The sequence below is a fragment of the Dermacentor silvarum genome, chromosome 5 (genome assembly GCF_013339745.2).
Source record: "Dermacentor silvarum isolate Dsil-2018 chromosome 5, BIME_Dsil_1.4, whole genome shotgun sequence".
Taxonomy (NCBI): domain Eukaryota; kingdom Metazoa; phylum Arthropoda; class Arachnida; order Ixodida; family Ixodidae; genus Dermacentor; species Dermacentor silvarum.
Genome location: NC_051158.1, coordinates 96,029,681 through 96,048,731, shown reverse-complemented (window position 1 = coordinate 96,048,731; position 19,051 = coordinate 96,029,681). Strand labels below are relative to the sequence as shown.

General features: G+C 46.7%; 1 protein-coding gene and 1 long non-coding RNA gene across 3 annotated transcripts in view; both read right to left on the bottom strand.

Annotated features, from left to right (window-relative positions):
• LOC125945909 (uncharacterized) overlaps positions 1-18,763 on the bottom strand; it is a 32,840-nt gene extending 14,077 nt beyond the window's left edge. For both annotated transcript variants that reach the window (XR_007467203.1, XR_007467202.1), the window contains exons 1-3: positions 18,599-18,763; positions 12,446-12,493; positions 7,078-7,113 (exon numbers count right to left, since the gene is read on the bottom strand). This is a non-coding gene — a long non-coding RNA (uncharacterized LOC125945909). The remainder of the gene's footprint in view (positions 1-7,077; positions 7,114-12,445; positions 12,494-18,598) is intronic.
• Positions 1-19,051, bottom strand: part of LOC119454249 (alkaline phosphatase, tissue-nonspecific isozyme) — a 169,747-nt gene that overhangs the window by 139,691 nt on the left and 11,005 nt on the right. The gene's annotated exons all lie outside the window — the stretch shown is intronic.

Below are 19,051 nucleotides of genomic sequence, written 5' to 3'. Positions count from 1 at the left end.
TATTGTAAGGTCTACTAAACTGAACAAGTACAACTTGTCGCAAAAAAAAAAAAAATATGGGGGCAGCTTCGCACTAGTGGTGCGAAGTCTGAGCAAACAGCGAGGCTGGCGGCTCTTCCCTAGCTTTAACTTGGCTTTTCATTAGCTTCAACTTGGTTCTTTGTTAGCTTTAACTTGGTCTTTTCATTAGCGTTAACTTGGTTCCCTCTCGAGCATCGTCGTATTCTTTCACAGCTGGCATGTTGGCGCCTCTCGGCGCAACCGCACGAACGCGCTCGTGCCATTGCTCCCGCGTTCGTCGTCTTCTTCCACATTGGTTCCGTGGCCGCTCATCATTCCAGCGTAGAACTTCACTTCTCCTAATTATAGTGGGACGCGTAAAGCTGCTGCCGATGCCACGTTTCCCCACGTTCGCGAGGAAGGCTACCGGTGTCCGTCACTGCAGCCGATGCCTTTGGCGGTGGCTCGGCAGGAGAACTCGCGAGGCAAAGTGTGTCCGCGCCTTGGCGACGCGGAGCTATATACTCTGGAGTGACGTCATTGCCTAGCTTCGCTCCCGCGCGGCTGTGGGGAGAAGCTAGGCAGAGCTACGGCGGAGGAGCGAGCGGCGCTGCTGCGGAGGTTAGGCAAGGCATCGCTAGGTGGCGCTGTGGCGGGAGTGGCGGTAGAGATCAGCCGTAGAGATCAGCAAGAGACGATTAGAGTACTGGTGGAAAAAAAGCAGGGAAAAGATGGATACGACCTGATCTCTTAAAATCATAGGCAGCGGTACAAGCTAAATTTTTGAAAAAGAAAGATAATGAGAGGGTATACAAAAATGCTAGATAAAGAACATGTGTAGTATACCTGATTAAATCAAGCAGGCTAGGTGACTATTTGTCGCCACCCCGTTTCAAAGGGGATGCCAATAAATCATCATCATCATCATCATCATCATCATCATCGGTGAAGGAATTGGTTGATTGCATTATAAGCGATATTAATGAGTTCAGTAAATCGGGCCAGGTGATATTCGTGGGAGATATGAACGCGCACATGGACGATTTAGACGGATATACTGATTACAACGACCTCTAGTGCTGGATCTGTCTGATGAACAGAACCTTATAGTAGTTAACAGGGAGAATAAGTGTCACGGACAGGTAACGTGGCAATGCGGAAACAGGCAGTCATGTATCGACTGCGCCATAGTCTCAAAAATGGTCTACGAACAGCTAGACCAAATGATAATAGATGGAAATGGAAAAAAGAGCCTCGGAAGCGATCATAGACGTTTAGTATTAAAGTTCGGGCGATGTACTAACGCAGAACATGAACCAATAGCCTCAGAGTTTTTATAAATGAATGACGAGCAAATAACAGAGATCGCAAAAAACATAGAGAAGAAAATTGAGGCTTTTCCTACAGCAATCTGGGAATTTAAGGGACTGGTGGACGTTATGCAGCATGAAATAAGGCAGATACGGCCAATCAATTCTTGGGTTGGAAAGAGGAAACCACGTTAGTGGTGGAACAAGGAAATAAAACAAGCTATAGAAGAGCGTAAATAGGCATCTAGGGCTCATAGAGAAGTCAAAAAGTTGGGATTACAAGAAGAGGCGCTCCTTAGATGGAATACGTACCAAGAAAAGAAAAGGGTTGCGAGTGAGCTCGTGCAAGTGAACGTTGGGTGCATAACATTCACAAAAGAGACAAAAGCACCCCAAAATATTCTGGAACCATATAAAAGCACTCGGAGCTCCAACTAAAAACTTGCAAACCGATATAAGGGATGACGACGGTAACATCTACGAAGGAGACGATACGCTACGGTACATCACAGACGTTATTAGGGATAACTTCGGCAAGAGGAAAAGCGTAGTTCAGACAACAGATCCAGCAACAGTAGAGAGGCCTGAGAGATCAAAATTTAGCATAGAAAGCTTTTATTGGAAAAAGGCAGCAGAAAATGTCCCTAATAACACAGCAGCAGGACCCGATGAAATCCCAATACAGCTAATCAAAACCTCGGTCCAAAAAGCAAGGCACTGCTGACTAATGCCATAGAGCAAGTGATTAGAACAAAGAAAATTCCCGTTGGATGGCGTGAAAGCAAGATGCATCTCATCTACAAAGGCAAAGGAGATAAGGATAAGACGAGCTCGTACAGGCCAGTTACAGTAACGTCAGTTATATATAGAATGGCAGTGCAAGCCATAAAATTAGAACTGTCGAAGTGGGTGGAGAAAAACGATGTATTGGAGGAACTACAGAATGGGTTCAGGCCAGGCAGACGCTTAGAGGATAATAAGTTTGTACTAACTCAGTGCTTAGAGATTTCAGTAGCTGAGAAAAGACCTTTATCGATAGCATTTCTAGATATTAAAGGAGCTTATGACAACGTAGACAGGGAATTGTTATGGGATATTCTTCAGCACGAAGGCATAGATGACGATTTCGTGGAGCTGCTGAGGGAGATACATAAAGTACAAGTACAAGTGGTATTGGCAGGTAGAAAAGGTAATGAAATGGTCGGAATTCACCAAGGATTTGAGCAAGGATGCCCTCTGTCACCATTGTTGTTCACGCTTTACGTTAAGGCTATAGAAAGACGACTGGAAAACAGCGAATTAGGTTTTGATTGATCCTACATGCGTAATGGACAAATGGGGCACCAGAAGGTCCTTGTACTTACGTACGCAGACGCCATTGTGCTACTAGCGGACAATAAAAAAGATTTACAGATACTTCGGAATATCTGTTGGAATGCAGCGACAAATCTAGGTAAGTTTAGCACAGAGAAATAAGGAATTATGATCTTTAATGAAGAGACGAGTAATTTCGTGGTGTCAATTCAACAGCAAGTAATACCCACAGTGAAGCAATATAAGTACCTCGGCGTGCACATAAACGAAGAAAAGTATTACTCAAGCTACCACCAAGATAATCTGAAAATAAAGGGGAAGCGGAATGTAGAAATAATGAAACACAGAACACTGTGGGGCCACAATACGTATGAGGTGGTGCGTGGAATCTGGAAAGGAGTAATGGTGCCAGCACTAACATTTGCAAATGCGATTCTATGCTTAAAATCGGATATCTTGTCAGGTTCCGAAGTTAACCAAAGATCAGTAGGCCTGTTGGCTTTGGGATCCCACGGTAATACCACAAATGAGGCCGTGCAGGGTGACATGGGTCGGGCCTCTTTTAAAGTCAGAGAAGAACAGAGCAAAATTGGTTTTGATGAAAGGCTCAGGAACATGGATGAAAATAAATGGGCGTCTAAAGTGCACAAGTATCTCTACATGAAAAGTGTGGACACAGAATGGAGGAAGAGGTCAAGGAAGCTGGCAACCAAGTACAGGATAACCTAAACTGTAAATAGACAACCAGGAGTCATCAAATAGAAAGTGAAATAGAGACTGTGAATTGGATGCAGAGAATGGAAACAAAAAGGACAATGGAGATTTACATGAATGAGAAGCAAGAAATTAGAAGGAAGAATCTGTACGATAACACAAAGGGCAATGCCTTGCTGTTTGAGGCTCGAGCCGGGTGCTTAAGGACTAAAACACACCGGAACAAATATTCGGAACTAGATGAGGCATGTTTATGCTGCAGTAAAGATCCAGAGACCATCTCAGCACATCCTAATGGAATGCGATGGGATCCACGCAGCGAGAAGCGTAGGTGAACTCCCAGAAGCGATTGGGTTTAAAGTGCAAGGAAACATCAACAGATCAGCCGTAGATCTTGGCTCAGCGCCGCCTCGCAGGCGTTGAGCGATTAAAATTTTTCACCTTGGAGAGAACACGATGCCCTTTAACCCCATATTACCGCGTGGCAGTCGCGCTCCCAAGCCAAATTATGGCAGCTGTGGAACTACAGAGACTCTTGAGGTTTCAAAAATATCTGCTGTGACCAATCCACCAGCGCGTGGTGAGATCATATCCTTGATGACATATACTACGGTCTTGTTACCGTTATTGCTAGCTCTGAGGTGGCGACGTTCCTAGGGAACGAGATCAGGGGACGTATTCTGCGACGATCACTTTCGGCGATACTATGGCCTTGGCCATTTGGTGCGCGCTGATTGACTGGTTGAGCAAAATCGTATGAGCTGATTGGAAGGTTGAGCATACGTGCTGATGAACTCATCCGATTTTTCTGAACCAGCTAATCAGCGTGCGCATGACGGCTAAGGCGTGGCCAAGGCGATGGTATCGCCGAAGTGGATCGTCGCAGAATACGCCCCCAGCTTCCTGACTGGCTACCAGTATTTACTGTAATGTCACCACCTGAGAGAATTCCATTGTCGGTGCAGGTTAAAGGAGTCAGAACTCTTTTTAGCTAGACGGTCTAGGGAACCCTCTATGACTTCACCCAAGGTTTCTCTGTACAAAGCACGCCACTGTTCTCTGGTACAGGAGAGCCTCGCATAGACAATGCGCTAATCAAAAGGGCGAGTTCATTATGGGGCACCTGACTGCAGTCGGCCGAAGAGGCACGCCTGAATTTCAGACACGCAACAATGAGACAATGAATCAGTTCAGCCTTCACATAACCGAGCAGGGTAATCAACACAAAATTCCAGATCGAAAGACCCGCGACAGCGCCGCAGCTCGTTCATCACCCATCCAGCTGCCTGAGAGGCTGCCGCTGCCCAAGGAACCAGTCGCCACCATGCCCCGGAAGGAAAGAAAGCAAATGCCAAACAAGTTAAACGTCCTCTGCCGGGTCTAATCGCTGTCGTTGTTCAGCTACATTAGAAATAGCATTTGCAGCGAATCTGTTAAGGGCTAGTTCCCCCATGATCGCGTCCGCGCGTAGAAAAAAATTTTCATTATCAGCATTAGCTAGAGCGTCGTCGTCTTCTTCCGCAGCTGGCTCGTTGGCGCCCCTTGGTTTGCGCTCGTGCCATTGGATGTCGTGCCGAGCATGAGCGCGGGCTCGGCACGCGCTCGTGCCAGCGTTCGTCATCGTCGTCTTCTTCCACAGGTGGCTGCGTTGCCGCTAATCATTTCAGCGTAGAATTTCGCTTCTCTCCTGTCGTCGTAGAGGAGCGCGCGTTTACGGGGGTATTAGCCTTTAGTGAGCAACGGACGACGTGTCCTAACGCGTTTCAGCAACGCCGCAGTGAACGCGCTCAGGAAAGGGCTCGTCGTTTACGTGCCGATTCTAGCGTGAGGGCTTCCGATGCCCAGGCGAAACGTCATGAAGAGCCGCGAAACCCAAGTTGAGGGAGCGCGATGTTGATGCCAAGCGTTAGTGACGACCCGCCGACGCCGAGTTGCGGGAGCGCGATGTTAAGGCCAAGCGTCAGCGTCATCTTGCCCTCCAGGAACCCGACAACGGTGGTGCACGCCTCGGCAACGCTAGCGCCAACTTCTCCGGTGCGACAGCCAAGTTTCAACGCGAGTTCCTCAACCAGAACATTCATCATAGACATGTTCGATTTGGTGATGCCCAACAACGATATATCCATTCTTATCGTGGCGGCAATATTCACTACTGCAGGCCCGCCATAGTCACAGCTTTGTTGGCTACCATCTTCGCAGTCGTGAAAGCGCTCAGAATTTTTTAGCAACATTTTAAGTCCTGGCAGGGAGTGTGTTGCAAATAAAGAAGAAACTGCGCCTAGCTCAAGCAGCCGCGACGGGCGCTGGAGCACACATTTGCAACCAGATGACGAACGAGTGGGCCTAACGTTAAGGGACAGCAAGAGAGCGGTGTGGATCAGAGAGCAAACGGGAATAGCCGATATTCTAGTTGACATTAAGAGGAAAAAATGGAGCTGGGTAGGTCATGTAATGCGTAGGAAGGATAACTGGTGGATCATTAGAGTTACAGAGTGGATACCAAGAGAAGGGAAGCGCAGTCGAGGACGGCAGAAAACTAGGTGTTGGGATGAAGTTAGGAAATTGGCAGGCGCAAGTTGGAATCAGCTAGCACATGACAGGGGTACTTCGAGATCCTAGGGAGGCCTTTGTCCTGCAGTGGCCATAAATATAGGCTGAGGATGATGATGTAGATGGCAGAACGAGTGAGACTTGCGGGGCTGGGTCCAATCCCCGTCGCTGTATGGCTACACCACATGCTTCCAAACATGCGCCTTTTAGTAGCATCTTTCTTAGAGATTGTAACAACTATTGCTGTGAAAAAATACATTCGTACTTTAAGGATATTACTTCAGACAGAAGTTGAATTTTTATTGTAGTCATAGATACTTTGCTTCTTAATTAAACTACGCTGGCTTAATGTACCTATTTGTAAGCGTTTTGTAGCTCCATAAATAATAAGCATAAGGTACCCACGGAGAAGTACAAAGACATATTTAGGATGTGATAAAGGCTCGCATAAGATATTTTCGTTCCAGCATATAGCTCGTTCGAAGGTCTAAATGTGAGCTAGCTTTCCAGATCACTCACTCTCAAAGAAATAGTGTGAGTAGATTTGGTTTTAGAAAATTTGAATTTATAGTAACAGCATTCGAAGTGTCTGATATAAAGGGTAAGAATGCTCAGTATCCTTGTTAAGAATATTTCCCGGCCAAATGCAAAATATAAAAGAGGATGAGTGTACAGCTTTCTAAGACTATTATCTATTTCCGCTTTCATGCGTACTGGTGTTACAACTGCCACTCAAGATTGCCCGGCTGGCCTGCTCCCTTCTCATCGACAGTAACGAGGGAAGCGCTAAGTGAAAAGCAAAGCTGCAAACAATAAGGGTCCATGCGGCATCAGAAATCAATCATAAGTCAGTGAACATGAATTGGGTCATCTAGTGGAGATGTCAACGGCCCCCATATTTATTCCCACTCCACCACTCAGAAGTGTTTGCTCCCAGTATAATTACTTTACTCTTCACTGGGAGTAGATGGACATTTGTCAGGACAGTGCTCGTGCTTATGCGCAAACATTTATAACCAAGTTACTTGAAGCAGTTTGCGATATCTCTATCTCTGAACAGTTTATATCGTATCATCAGATATAAATAATTCGCTATAACTAAATAAATGTGTGCACCTTTAAATAAAATGTACAGTCACGACTTTTCATGCGGATTTGAAATTTATGAGTGCAAAAAGCAGACTCTTACCGCAAGAACTCTCAACGATCCAAGAGCAAGGGGCTCCTGTAACACAAAGAAACGAGGTAAAGTGATCACGGTTTGTTTCCTACCGAGTATCTGAACACTGTTATAAGGGGTTGTGAACGGAGTCTCTTTTTTTAACGAAAAATCTGATAAATTGATGCGCGAGGTTTCAGTAGCTTCGTCCAATATTTGCTTTCTATTATGCGTTCACAGCGGCATTCTCATATCACAAACACAAAAAGGAAAACATCTTAGGGCATCTTTGACCATATGTCATATGTGTCAGAACATAGGCTATTGTGGAAAATGAAGCCTATCCTATTTGTAAGCTTGCTTTTTATTTTGAAAACATCATGCCTCACCTTGTTTGTCAAAGGTCGTTATGCGCCTACGGTCTACAGCCACCTTATGGCAGAGCCTGAACATTTAGAACAACTAAGGCAGTTAGGATTCGCTGTGATCACATGCGCGATGTTGAAGCAAAATTTTGCAATTAAGAAGCAAGAGCTTATTTGAACCTTCAAATCGAGTTAATGTTATCACTATATCCAACACTGGCCAAAGATTAGTAGCACAAGTTAGTGACCAGCTATGTAAGTAGGGGGCATTAAGTACCGGAACTTCATTCGTCAATGTCATCCGTGGTGAACATGTCATCAGCCGTTTGATTTTTGATGCGGTAATGCAGGACAGAGTACTTAATCTACTGCGCGTTTCGAAATTACTTAGTGGTTGCTTATGCAGAGAGAGAAAGCTCTTACTTTGACCTGCCATGCCGCTATAAAGAAGCAGCTGCATTGGTAATGAAGGATAGATCAAAAGGAACAGCATGCATGCAGGACGAAGGTGAAGGATCTACTCGCCATATAGCCATGTATAAGCAGGCCACAAATGATTGACCGAACATTCACATCAAGGTACCATGTCGTCCCTTTCCACCAGGCAGCGCCAATGAAAATAGTAATTGATTCTCCACTGAATTGCTCAATGTTGTATTTTTCAAAGGGCAATAAAGAGCTGAATTATGTAACCACTTCAAGTAAAGGAAATCCAAAACATGAAGAAAAGAAAGAAAAGTGTCCTTTGACATTGATGACAATGGCAATTGGTTAATCATAGTAGGCGCAACATATATTTATTTTAAGCATGGTTTTCAAAAGAACAGTGTGTTATAGTTGAAAAGAGCATTTATAATAAAGTTTAGTGCAAATGAAGCAGTTCATTGCAACCGCAATATTATTATCGATCCTCACAAGCGAGGACACCCATGAACCAAGTGGGTCCCACACCACAAACCCCATTTATTCCGTCAAATAAATGTTTTGCTCCTCCTCCTCCTCCAAGTGCACTTAACTTTGCTCGTGTGACACGGGTCTTACACCATGCCGTTAACATTCCCGCTTAGCGTTAATGTGCTACGCGGGAGTGTTAGTGGAGAGCGATCGACAGACAGGGTACAATCATTTTTAAATGGAATGACTTTCTTCGGATCTTTCGCCGCCTTTATGTGGGTTTTAGCTGTATCCGGACTTTCACTACTCGTGCAAAGGCGCCGAAGAAAAGACCACGCACTATCGCGCAAATGAGTTGTGGGGCGCGTCAGTCACCGAATGCTAACTATTACATCTTCGAAGCGCACGTGCTGTAATGCGAGTGCTTTGAGGCGTATGAGTAGATGCCTCAACCCCAGCATCTACTGAGTAGATACTGAGGTTGAGGCTCTGGGCAAGGACAGCCCTCCTTTTCTCCCGTGGACCTCGTTCCCTGCGTCTGCGGCATGAGCGCAATAGCAGACGCCTTCAACGCCCGCGCTCGATCCGTGGAAACATCACAGGTATGAGGAATCGGCCTTATGCGTATAGCCACCTCTACCGCTACAGATATGCTGGTCTCGGGCGTTGTTTGCTACGGAATGGCGAGAATGAAACGACAAACACGTCTAAACACCCTCATGACGACAGATATACGTCTTTACGCGTATCATTCCTTTATTGCAGCGAAATACGGCTACATGCTTCTACGTTCGCCTTTCATGTGTATCTATAATCTGCCCCTTCATATGTCCGCTGAACGAAGGCCTCTGACAGCGACCTCGAATAAGCCCTGTCTTGCGCTGATTCCAACTTGCGCCTGCAGATTTTCTAATTTCACACCACCTTTAATTTTCTGCCATCGACTGCACTTCCCTTCCCTTGGCACCTATTCTGTAAGTTTATTGGACGCAGGTTAACGGCCCTTAGCACTACATGGCCTGCCCAGCTCCATTTCTTTCTTTTAATGTCCAATAGAATATCGGCTATCCCCCCTTTGCTTTCTGATCAACACCACCCTCTTCATCTGTCCTGACGTTACGCTTAACCTATTTCGTTACATCGCTCTTTGCGCGGTCCTTAACTTTTTCTCGAGCTTCTTTTTTAACCTCATAATTTCTGCCCGATATGTTATCACCGGTAGAATATAATCATAGCGCACTTTTCTTTTCAACGACAGTGCTAAGCTTCCAGTCAGGTTATGGCAATGCCTGCCGTATGCAATATAGCCTATTTTAATTTTTATGCATGTTTGATTCTCATTATCAGGGTCCCCTGTGATTAAGTGACCTAAATAAGCGTAGTCTGTACACTCGCGAGAGGCTGACTGGCGATGATGAATTATGGTTCCCTTGCCCGCCTTTTGAATATATCCTTTGCATTCTGCATAATAATCTTTAACTTCGTACTCTGACCCTTTCCTCGGTTAAGGTCCTCAATCTCTTGCCGAAATACCGTCCCAGTCATAAGCCTTCGCAGTATAATAGCTTGCATACTTTTTCTGAGTCTGCAGTCAATAACATAAGGGAGATTGTGTTTGCTTACTTTACCACTTTCATGATAGATTATTTTCTTCTTTTCTTGTCGAGAAGCAAGGTAGCTGTGAAGTCTGTTGATATTTCCAACATATTTGCGTATGCTTTTCATATACCTTGATTACGTAATGCCTCCATGACTGCCTGGTGTTTCTACTGAATAAAATGCCTCTTAATATTCTATGAATGCCATATGGAGAGGTTGATTGTACTACGCAGATATATCTATTACATCATTGATGAGATGGACGTCATTCATTGTAGAATATCCCGGTCCAGCCTGTTCTCTTGGTTGAATGAAGTCATCATCATCATCATCATCAGCCTATATTTTATGTCCACTGCAGGACGAAGGCCTCTCCCTGCGATCTCCGATTACCCCTGTCTTGCGCTAGCGTATTCCAACTTGCGCCTGCAAATTTCCTAACTTCATCATCCCATCTGGTTTTCTGCCGACCTCGACTGCGCTTCCCTTCTCTTGGTATCCATTCTGTAACCCTAATGGTCCACCGGTTATCCATCCTACGCATTACATGGCCTGCCCAGCTGCATTTCTTCCGCTTAATGTCAACTAGAATATCGGCTATCCCCGTTTGTTCTCTGATCCACACCGCTCTCTTCCTGTCTCTTAACGTTAGTCCTAAGATTTTTCGTTCCATCGCTCTTTGTGTGGTCCTTAACTTGTTCTCGACCTTCTTTGTTAACCTCCAAGTTTCTGCCCCATATGTTGGCACCGGTAGAATGCAATGATTGTACACTTTTCTTTTCAACGACAGTGGTAAGCTCCCAGTCAGGATTTGGTAATGCCTGCCGTATGCACTCCAACCCAATTTTATTGTTCTGTAAATTTCTTTCTCGTGATCAGGGTCCCCTGTGAGTAATTGACCTAGATAAACGTACTCCTTTACAGACTCTAGAGGCTGACTGGCGATCCTGAATTCTTGTTCCCTTGCCAGGCTATTGAACATTATCTTTGTCTTCTGCATATTCATTTTCAACCCAATTCTTACACTTTCTCGATTAAGGTCCTCAATCATTTGTTGTAATTCGTCTCCATTGTTGCTGAATAGGACAATGTCATCTGCAAACCGAAGGTTGCTGAGACATTCGCCGTTGATCCTCACTCCTAAGCCTTCCCAGTCTAAGAGCTTGAATACTTCTTCTAAGCATGCAGTGAATAGCATTGGAGAGATTGTGTCTCCTTGCCTGACCCCTCTCTTGATAGGTAACTTTCTACTTTTCTTGTGGAGAACCAAGGTAGCTGTGGAATCCTTGCAGATGATAGCTAAGACATTCACTTATGCCTCCTGTACTCCTTGATTACGCAATGCATCTATGACTGCTGGTATCTCTACTGAATCAAATGCCTTTTCATAATCTATGAAAGCCATGTAGAGAGGTGATTGTACTCCGCAGATTTCTCGAGATGAAGTCAACGGTTGTGGAAATTATCTTGGTGAATATTTGGTAGAGAACTGAACGCAAGCTAATCGATTATAATGCAACTATTCAATGCGTCCCTTCTTATGAATTACACCACACACACACACACACACACACACACACACACACACACACACACACACACACACACACACACACACACACACACACACACACACACACACACATATATATATATATATATATATATAATTATATCAAAATCGGGCCCCTCGGTTCTCTTTCTTCTCGTGCACTAGATAATGAGGGCTCGAAGCCGACAACATTGATGCCTTCAGGTACAGTGTACTAGAAGTGTACTTCAGGTAGCATATGTGGGTTTATTGACCAGTTGCCATCACCCAAAAGATCACGTGCTCGTGACACCTGACACAGAAAGGATGTTCCACATCCGCCCCTGGGTTTTTGAGTGGTGGAGCTGGATAACACTCCCAGGGTTAGTTCTAGTTGTAAAACATAAATACCCCAGATAGTGGATGGGAAAACGGCTCCGCGGTAGCTCAATGGTGACAGCATCGCACGCGTAATGCGAAGTCGTCGGTTCGTTCCCCACATGCAGACAGTTGTTTTTTCATTCGTTTTCAATTCCATTAATTTATAATTTTTTAATTCAATTAGTAATTACAAGTAATTTCTCCTATGTTGTCCTTGGTGTCATTGTTTGTTGACTTCTTATGAAAAAAATCGGGCCCCTCGGTTCCCTTTCTTCTCGTTCAATATATATATATATATATATATATATATATATATATATGGGATAGCACCCATATTCCAAGTTTTATGTGCACGTTACAAATACTTCGATAGCCAAGATTAGTCCTCATCCCTCCACACGGGGCCTCCTAAAGCTAGGTTTTGGCTTCGGAATCTATTCTAATTTAATAGTTTTCTCTTGTCGTGTCCCGGTAGATACGAAGATCCTGCAGGCCCCATTCAAATATAAAATTACCATGATAACTTACTAGCCCGCAAAAACTTACTACAACGAAAGATACGCCAGTACTCCCGCGGGCCGGTCAAATATATTGTACTATGTACTCACTTACGTAAACTGATACTTACATAAACTGGATCTTGGTTATCACACGTGAGCCCGTTCTTGCCCAAGCACTAGAAAAATGAAATATTGTTGGTCAAACACAGATAAGCTAACATGCACAAGATCTGCTTCAAGAAGTACCCGACATGCAGTGTTTCTGTTTACTTTATGAAGTGCCTAAGAAATTTCAGGCGCGATAAATGCTTTTTCGCGAACTACTGCAGCATTTGATTAATTCAAGTAACTTATATGGTACATTTCACTGCCACCAGGTAGCATGGTTGTCCGAGTGGACAGCGCAGTTATTTAGATGAGCTGCAGTGTAAATAGATTAGAAAACATCACTGCAGTGTTTCTGAGTAGCTTGCTGGTCTATTTCAGTGTTGCTCGTAAGTTACCGACAATAACCGATTGTACAGACACAGATCTACTCAGATCTACAGATACAGATCCACTTAAATTATGAGTAAAAAAACAATTTGGCAGATCCGATCTCACGTTAACTGTCGAGGGTATAGTGTTTAGCATTAAATAAATATAGCCAGACAACTTATTGCCACCGTCGATACAAGCTATGTATTAGGCATGTACTGCAGCGGGACTTCTCTTTCGCACTTTCCTAAGAACACTCGGCGCCATCTAGTGCTCTGCCGCGAAGCTCGAGGTTGCATCCGAAATGCATGGCGCTCCGATGCGTGCAAACGCTGAGAAACGCATCATGCGACAACCGCGATCCTTTCTCGCGCTTCTTTCTAGACGCGCTGTGACATCTGGTGGCCGAGAAGTCCGTGCCTGGACGACGGTGTAAGATATATACTAGTATATATCTTAAGATATATTCTAGTATATATCTTACCACTGTCGTTGAAAATAAGATATATACTAGTATATATCTTACCACTGTCGTTGAAAAGTGTACAATCATTGCATTCTACCGGTGCGAACATATGGGGCAGAAACTTGGAGGTCAACAAAGAGACTCGAGAACAAGTTGAGGACACTACAAACATCAATGTTAGGCCTAACCTTTAGAGACAGGAAGAGAGCGGTTTGGATCAGAGAACACACGGGGATAGCCGATATTCCAGTTAACATTAAACGGGAATAGTGGAGCTGGGCACGCCATGTAACGCGTAGGATGGATAACCGGTGGACCATTAGAGTTACAGAATGGACAGCAAGAGAAGGAAAGCGCCAGTCGAGGAAGGCAGAAAACTAGGTGGGATGGCGAAGTTAGGAACTTTGCAAGTGCAAGTTGGAATCAGCTAGCGCAAGACAGGGGTAATTGGAGATCGTAGGGAGAGGCCTTCGTCCTGCAGTGGACGTAAATATTGGCTGATGATGATGATAATATATCTTACACCATGGCCTGGATGGCAAGACTGAAGCATGGTGCGCTGGTTCCTGAGAATGGTGAGATTTGTTCCCTCACTTGCCGCACACTGAGTGGAACAAACTCAGTGACCCAAGTTTGTGAGACGTTCATTATCCCTGTTTATAATCCTTATTCCTCGTGTTCATTGAAGAGTAGCATCTACCCAATGCATTCATGACGCAGCTCGCTAAAGCGTTGGCGTGCAACGTGTTCATTAAAAAAATTGCTGCGACTTAGCTCAGTTAACTCTGGATATGCAAAGCGAAAGCTTGGTTTAGCCTGGTTAAGACTTGGTTTCACTTGGTTATCCTTTGATTTAGGTGTAATTATTATACTTAGGTATACACGCATCGTTAAGCCAGGTATAAATTATAATCCGACAAGTCCGAGCGTGTTGCGAGCCGAACGGCTCGCTTTTCCTCAGTCTCCTACGATAGCTTCGCGCGCTTGACACTCCGGACCCTCCCCGGTGAAAGCAGTTCGCCGGGCGATATGCGAGGGGTGGTAGGACGCCGCTTGCCGACGACGGCTGAAAGCCTCCCGCTCCCGCGGGAGGCTTTTTTTTCCCGCGGGAGAAGACGGCCCGGCGTCGCTCTCATCCTGCTCCGCGTTCGATATAGCGTGAGGGCTTCGAAAGCCCTCATGCTATAATAGGCACGTCGACGACGAGCCCTTTCCCGAGCGCGTTACCGACGGCGTTGCTCAAACGCGTAAGGACACGTCGTCAGTTGCTGATGAATAGCTCATACCGCCTTAAACAATGGCTCATACCCCCGTAAACAAGGCCTCCCCATTTCAACGACAAAAGAGAAGTGAAATTATACGCTGGAATTATTAGCGGCAACGCAAGCGGCTGTGGAAGCAGACGACGAGCACGGGAGGATGAGAGCGAGCGCGGCGCTCCTCTTAGCCAGGCGCGCGGCGAGTCACGTGATGCGTTGCCAAGGCTGCGGCACAGCTGCGGTCAAATAAAGGTCAATTGCTGACGACGGCGAAACTCCGCTCGACGTCCTTAGTAAAGCTTTCGCTCTAAGAGCGGCACGTAAGCAATGGATTTGTGGCACAGCCTGCAATTACATCGGGTTGCTGTCCTTGAGGAACCTTGCGAGGTTGGTTCGATTCCGCTCAGCACCGGAGAATTTGAGGTATCTTTAAGATGCGAGAGCATCTTATGCTCGGGGCAGTGTCCGTTCTGCGGCGTCCGCACGTATACTGCGCATGCGCAACTCTCCCTCCTTCTCCTCTCCTACGCAGGTGCTCGCTCTCCTCCCCTCTCCCCCTCTCCGCCACAGGTGCGGCGCAGCAAAACATTGCATATATTTCTCTCTCTCCCTCTCTCTCTAAGGGTAAGCTGGTAGGCGGCGCAAGTGTCGCGGCGCAGTATAAAGCGCGCGTTCGCTGTGCTTCCGTCATTCTCTCTCTGTGATGTGCGAAACGCCATGAACAACGCCAACGTTGGCGCTAGTTGCAGTGGCAGCGCCACCGCCGCGGAGCAGAGGAGGCTCGGGAAGCCGAACGTAAACGTCAGCATTTCCCAAGATGACAAGCAGCCCACCACCATCAGGGCAACGTGCATAGACCTCGTCTTCGCAAATTTCAAACTCGACCCTCTGCAGTAAGACCCATTGACGCTGCACTTCACCGACCACAAAGCCATCGCCTTCAAGATACCGCGCGCACCGACGCTACGAATCACGTACGATCTCTAAATAAAGACGCGACAACCCCGTACAAACGTCTCCTCTCTTCTCAATGCATTCTCTCACTCTAACTTTCATTGGGTTGTGTTGCCAAGTGAAACGAAACGGAAACTCGACGGGCACCCCCCGCGATGCTTTCGCATCCCACCATGGTTGCCCGTAGGGTGAGATGATGTGATTTTTTCGTCACTGTAGGGTGGAACATTCCCTTTAGCGCATACCAGTCATTGAAGAGCGACACGCTCCTACTCGGACATACCCAAAGACCCAAGTTGGCATCAAAGAGGTTCATTGGAGAGCAGCACACACCCAGTGGCCCAATACTCCAAGTCGGCTAGGAGTACACCAAGGGTAAATGGAATAAAAGGTGATAAATGAAACACATAAAAAGACCAGTGCCGAAACCTGCCTGGATCAGTGTCCTAGAGCGTTTTCCTCTGTCAAGGGGCGATCGTCCAATTGTTCGAGCGTGGTCGCGAGCACTTTTGTTTCCACACTGTAACGTGGACTGTCACATATGAGGTGCTTGACCGTGTCTTCGCAGCCACTGTTGTCGCAAGCAGATCTGTCGGCCATTCCAATGCGGAAGGAATAGGCGTTCGTGAATGTCGCGCCGAGCCACAGGCGGCACAAAAGTGTTGCTTCCGCTCGTGGTATCCCTGGTGGAAGTGGATCCAATGCACTCGTGTTCCACAGAGCCTGTGTAAGCTCGCGTGTGAGGTATCGAAGCCTTGTGGCTGCATCTGTTCTGTACAGTGGTATTGATGTAATATGGGCACCGTCGTGGGCCGATAGGGCAGCGTCATCCGTACTCTCATTTCCACAAATTCTGCAGTGACCCTGTATGCACTGGTAGATTGTGTTAGGCCCCTTGTCGTTGTCGTGATGGTGCAGTAGTTACATGCCTGTGATTAATTGCACGCGTTAGGTTCGTGGTTGAAAGGGGACAGGAGACCTTGGAGAGGTGCCTTCGAGTCACAAGAGATGGACCATTACTGTGATGATTCGTGACCAATAAACTCCAGGACAGCACAGATAGCTGTGCGTTCCGCAGCCGTCGATGATGTAATGTGAGTCATCTTGAATTGGGTGATGATAGATTTCGCGGTAATTACCACTGCTCTAGCTGAAATTTTGGAGGATGCAGAACCTTCCGTCTAAACGTGGAGGAGTTCTCTGTGCTTCTTATGCAGGAATGAAAGTACGGTTTGTTTGAGGGCAAATAATGACATTTCATTTTTCTTTTTGATGCCGGGAATGACAAGAAGGGCTTGGAGTGCATGCAGGCATCGCAGCGGTAGAGGTGGTCGTGCTGCAATTCGACGGTAAAGTTTCATGGTTGGCGGCGATTATCCTGCTGAACGAGGCCCAGCGGCAGGAAGTGAGGCGAGACGATGCGATGGAAGTCTGGTGAAGTGCCTGGTGTGCATCCTTAAAGCATCGAATTTAATGCATGAGTACGTATCGATGGATGCTCAGGCGCGATAGCTTTTGTTGCTGCCGTGGATGCACACCTTGGTTGGCTAAGACATATTAAGACATATTTGCCGAGCTTGAGCTTGCACAGACTGGAGGGCACAGAGGTTGATCCTACTTGTCCCAGCCAGTAAAGGTAATAGCATAGGGGAGACTTAGGGACAGTGCGCTATAGAGTTGGAGCATCGCCCTCACAGACACACGCCATGACTTTCCCGTGATAAATGTGAGGACATGCGTTATCATGGCTAACTTCTTTTTAACAGCGGAGCTGTTTAAGCTTGAGCTCCAGCCGCGCCCGGCGTGGATCGGAAAATCGGAAGTGAAGAGGAGGAATGCTACGCGACACGAAAAGGGAAGCAACAGCTATGCAACGTGTGGCGAGGGAGAGTGGAGTTCCGTCGTCCGCAGCTTCACCGAGCTGGGGGAGAGGGAGCTGAGAGCAAGTGAAAGCAGAGTATAAAAATGGCATCGCGCAGCATAGCGGAGGCGTGGTGGAGAGGAGTGAGGCAGGTGGTTGTGGAACACGGAGAGCTGCTCCCGACGCCGACCGCGTTTCCCCGCGTTCGCGCCGAACGCGCCCGGTGTCCGTGACTGTAGCCGATGCCTCTGGCGGCGGCTCGGCAGGTCTCGACCAGAGAACTGAACACTCGTCGCTTCCGAAAGACAAGCGAGAGCTAGGGAAGCTCGAGCCAAGCGTCGCAGAAGAGAACATCTTAGCATTCTCAATCTGCACTGGCATGTCAAAAACGTTATGCGTGGCTTTGCTATCGCAAACACCAGACACCAGCGGAGATGGAGGAAGCCCAGCAAAAGTTAGGATAAGTGTGTAGTTTGCCACTGCTTTACTAGGCTTTCCGCAGCTCCGCTGCTACCTGGTGTTTGCGATAGCAGAGCCACGCATATTTTTTTTTTTAGGTAGGAGACATGAACATTCCAGGAGAGGTCTCGATCTATTATCACACTTAGAAAGCGGTTCGTCTTCGCGTGGGTGATTGGCTGTCCAATATTCGACGACGTACAGTCTCATTGATTTGCACTTTTCGGAGGACACCTCCAGACCTCGTCAGGGTATATCTTGTAATGTTCTAAATACCACTCCAGACGTTTCAGCACCATCCTCTCCATCACTTTTTCTAGAGAACTGGCCAGCACATCAGGACGATAAGAGGCCATGTCTAGGGGTGATTTGGCTGGTTTGAGCAGAGGCATAAGGCGGCTGAAGTTCTCTGGAGCAGGAAGCACTCCTTCACGCCATGTATTGTTGTACATGTCCAGAAGAGCATGCCGGGCTGATGCCTGGGCCTGACGGGGTCAGGCCCAGGCATCAGCCCCGGCATGTTGTCACGTTCCTCATCACCTCGGCCTGAATGAGGAACGTCTGCAGGCTGCCAACGCCGCCTGCAACTTCAGAATGCCAACGCAATAATATTCAGCATATAGTTGCTCTTAATAGCTACATAATAGTTTCGGTACCTTCTTTCTAACGTGAAGTTTTGTGAACCGCGGACGATTGCGTATAGTATAAGCTTTCATGTTAAATGTTTATCTGTTCAAAGAGAGCAATGCGTGATGCGTCAAGTTCTCGTGAGAATAAACGAAAATGACCAATGATATGCTTTCACCTCTGCAAATGGTGTGGTAGCCTGGACGCTTATGAAGATGGGATCACCACAGACGACCGTCCTGTCGAAGTCCAGCTCAGCGCAATTGATTCGCACGGTGCCTCCAGTCAGGAAAGCGATTGCAGTGCTGAGGGTCTTGCATGTGTTGATTATGAAAGGATATACCACCCCTGTGCAGAGAAAGGATTGATTTTCCTTATATTCATAACGCGTAGCTCTGTGCATTAGTTAAATTTGGGATTTACGGGCATTATGCGGGACGCCATCGTTGGAGGTCACCCGGATTGATTTTGACTATCTGCGGTTCTTTATAACGTGTGCCTAATACCAGGCAAATCACGAGCGTGTTTGCACTAAGCTATCATCGAATCGTTGTCGCCGAGGCTGGCAATCGAACCAACGACTTCTGCCCAGCAGCAGAACGCCGTGTCCGGAGGGCCAACGCGGGCGATA